The sequence below is a fragment of the Argentina silus genome (genome assembly GCF_951799395.1).
Source record: "Argentina silus genome assembly, chromosome: 22".
Lineage (NCBI taxonomy): Eukaryota > Metazoa > Chordata > Actinopteri > Argentiniformes > Argentinidae > Argentina > Argentina silus.
In genome coordinates this window covers 2,421,600-2,424,099 of record NC_139676.1, presented here as the reverse complement: position 1 = coordinate 2,424,099, position 2,500 = coordinate 2,421,600, and the positions used below count along the sequence as shown (strand labels likewise).

Genomic DNA, 2,500 nt, shown 5'->3' with positions numbered 1-2,500 from the left:
TGATACAAACACACAGTTAAAACAGTGTGGACAGGAGGAGCAGCAAAGACTGGTCATCACACGTTACACAATCAAGACCAACGAACACCAGATAAAAGAACAAACTAGATAACTAACAGATAAACTACCAGGGGTGAAGAGTTGTGAGTTTAGCTTCTGACAAGGTCAGACAACAGTGAGTTCTAGATCAAAGAATCATTGTCTAAAGTACACAGAGGGTTCATTTGATTTCCCCCTGGTCCTGAATCACAAAGACCTGCTGCTAATGATTAAACAGAGTCAGACTGAGTCACACAGTTAAACTGCTGTTTAAACTGCTGTCTATACAGGTTCATGTAACAGACGTACATGCAGTTATCCTGCAGACTTCTGATCATGTCTGATTGAGGCTTTACTTTACATAAAGGCATAAAGCCTACTGTTAGCATAAAGCCTACTGTTAGCATGTAGCCAACTGTTAGCATATAGCCTAGTGTAGGTATATAGCTTAGTGTAAGTATATGACCTTGTGCAGGGATATAGACTATACTTATATACGTATATAGTCCAGCCGACTGGATATCTATGGCCTCAGGTTCTCCTCATACAAGCCACGCCCCCAGGAGAATGGCCCCGCTCTTCAGCCGACCTGTGTCTGGTAAAGGTCATAAAAGGGATGTTATCACCTGAGTGATGTGGCCTCATAAAGCCTTGAAGGTGAGACAGAGGCAGAGACAAAGAAGACGCTCTGAGCGGTCCTATCATTACTGTAGTCTGTACTAAGGAGTACACTAATCCACACTAAATACATTTGGATTGAGTGGTGAAGCCTGTTCTCGAGACTAAGTAAGTTAATTTAATCTTGTTTAAAGTCAGTGTGTTGTAGTTTTGCTGTGTTTTGCTGTGGCTATCCTGCTTGAATCTCTGGGACCTAGTTTCTGTTGAAAGCTATCTGTTTGAAGCCAATTGCTGTCAATCTCCAGTGGGAGGGCCTGAAACGATTCTGCAAGATATTTAACTCCTGCTCACCCTGAACCAGGACTAATACATTTGGATTGAGTGGTGAAACCTGTCTGGTCGTGAACTGATCATCAGGTGGGAGGGGCTGCAACCCTGCTAAGTCATCAGCAATTACAGAATCTGCATTTCTATCCTGACAGTCAAAGAGCGACAGCCTCCTGACATGAAGACCAAGGAGTCAATCTGTGGAGTCCATTGAGGAAGGCCTGAGAGGAAGGCCAAACTACTTAGTATTTTTATTCTATTCAACTATTTTTTTACTACTCTGAGTGTACTGAGTGTATTACCTACATCTTGTATTGCCCACAAACCCTCTCTCTCTATACCGGCAAAAATCACAATGTGCTTCCTCCCCATTCTTGTTATTTCATCCCTCAGGAGGAAAACACAGACGCTACACCTCCCCTCGAAACCATTCCAATCTAATCTACCCACCATGCTCAACTGACTCACTGTCGCAGGAGGACTTTGGAACTGCCAGTCAGCGGTCCACAGAGGCTATCTCAGTCTACGCCTGCTTCATGTCTCTCCACTTCCTTGCTCTCACAAAGACATGGATTACACCGGATAACACAGCTACTCCGGCAGCCCTCTCTGATGCCTACTCCTTTTCTCATTCCCCTAGACTCTCTGGTTGAGGAGGAGGAACAGGACTCCTAATCTCACCTAAGTGGTCACATAATGTCCTTCCCCTGTCACACCTGTCCATATCCACCTTCCAATTCCATGCTGTTTCTGTCACCTCCCCTGTCAAACTTCACATTGTTGTTATCTATCGTCCACAAGGTCAATCCTCTGATGCAAGGAAACTGTTCTCCACATTTCTCACTCCTCAACCCTCCTCCTCCCCCTCCTCCCTCCTCCCCCTCCTCCCTCCTCCCTGTCTGCGGATGACTTTGTCACCTACTTTGAAAAGAAGGTTGATGACATTAGCAGCTCCTTCTCTCTACCTCTCACCAACACTGCTACCTCTCCTCCTAAACCCACTGTGCTACACTCTGGTCTCTGGTTTATCAGATCTTCCCCCCTCTCCCCTGATGATATTCTAAAACTGGTCACATCCAAGCGGGCAACCACCTGCCCCCTCGATCCTATCCCCTCCCCCTTTCTCCAATCCATCTCCAAAGACCTCCTTCCGCTCCTTACCACCATAATCAATTCCTCTCTATCTAAAGGATCTGTCCCAGCTGCCTTCAAGACAGCCAGAGTCAAGCCTTTTCTCAAGAAACCAACTCTTGACCCGTCTATCTAAAACCCTTGAACGTGCTTTCTCTAACCAACTGTCTCACTGTCTATCTCTTTCAGAACAACCTCCTTGACCCTCACCAATCCGGCTTTAAGGCTGGGCACTCTACTGAGACTGCTCTCCTTCCTGTCACGGAGGCCCTCCACTCTGCTCGAGCTTCCTCATCCATTCCTCACCAGAGAAGCAGCACAACTCTTGGTCCAGACACTTGTGATCTCCCGCCTTGACTACTGCAACGCACTCTTGGCCGGTCTC

General features: G+C 46.6%; 1 protein-coding gene across 1 annotated transcript in view; it reads left to right on the top strand.

Annotated features, from left to right (window-relative positions):
* LOC310821992 (putative ferric-chelate reductase 1) overlaps window positions 1-2,500 on the top strand; it is a gene marked incomplete at both ends in the record, with an annotated part of 17,207 nt that overhangs the window by 4,665 nt on the left and 10,042 nt on the right. The gene's annotated exons all lie outside the window — the stretch shown is intronic.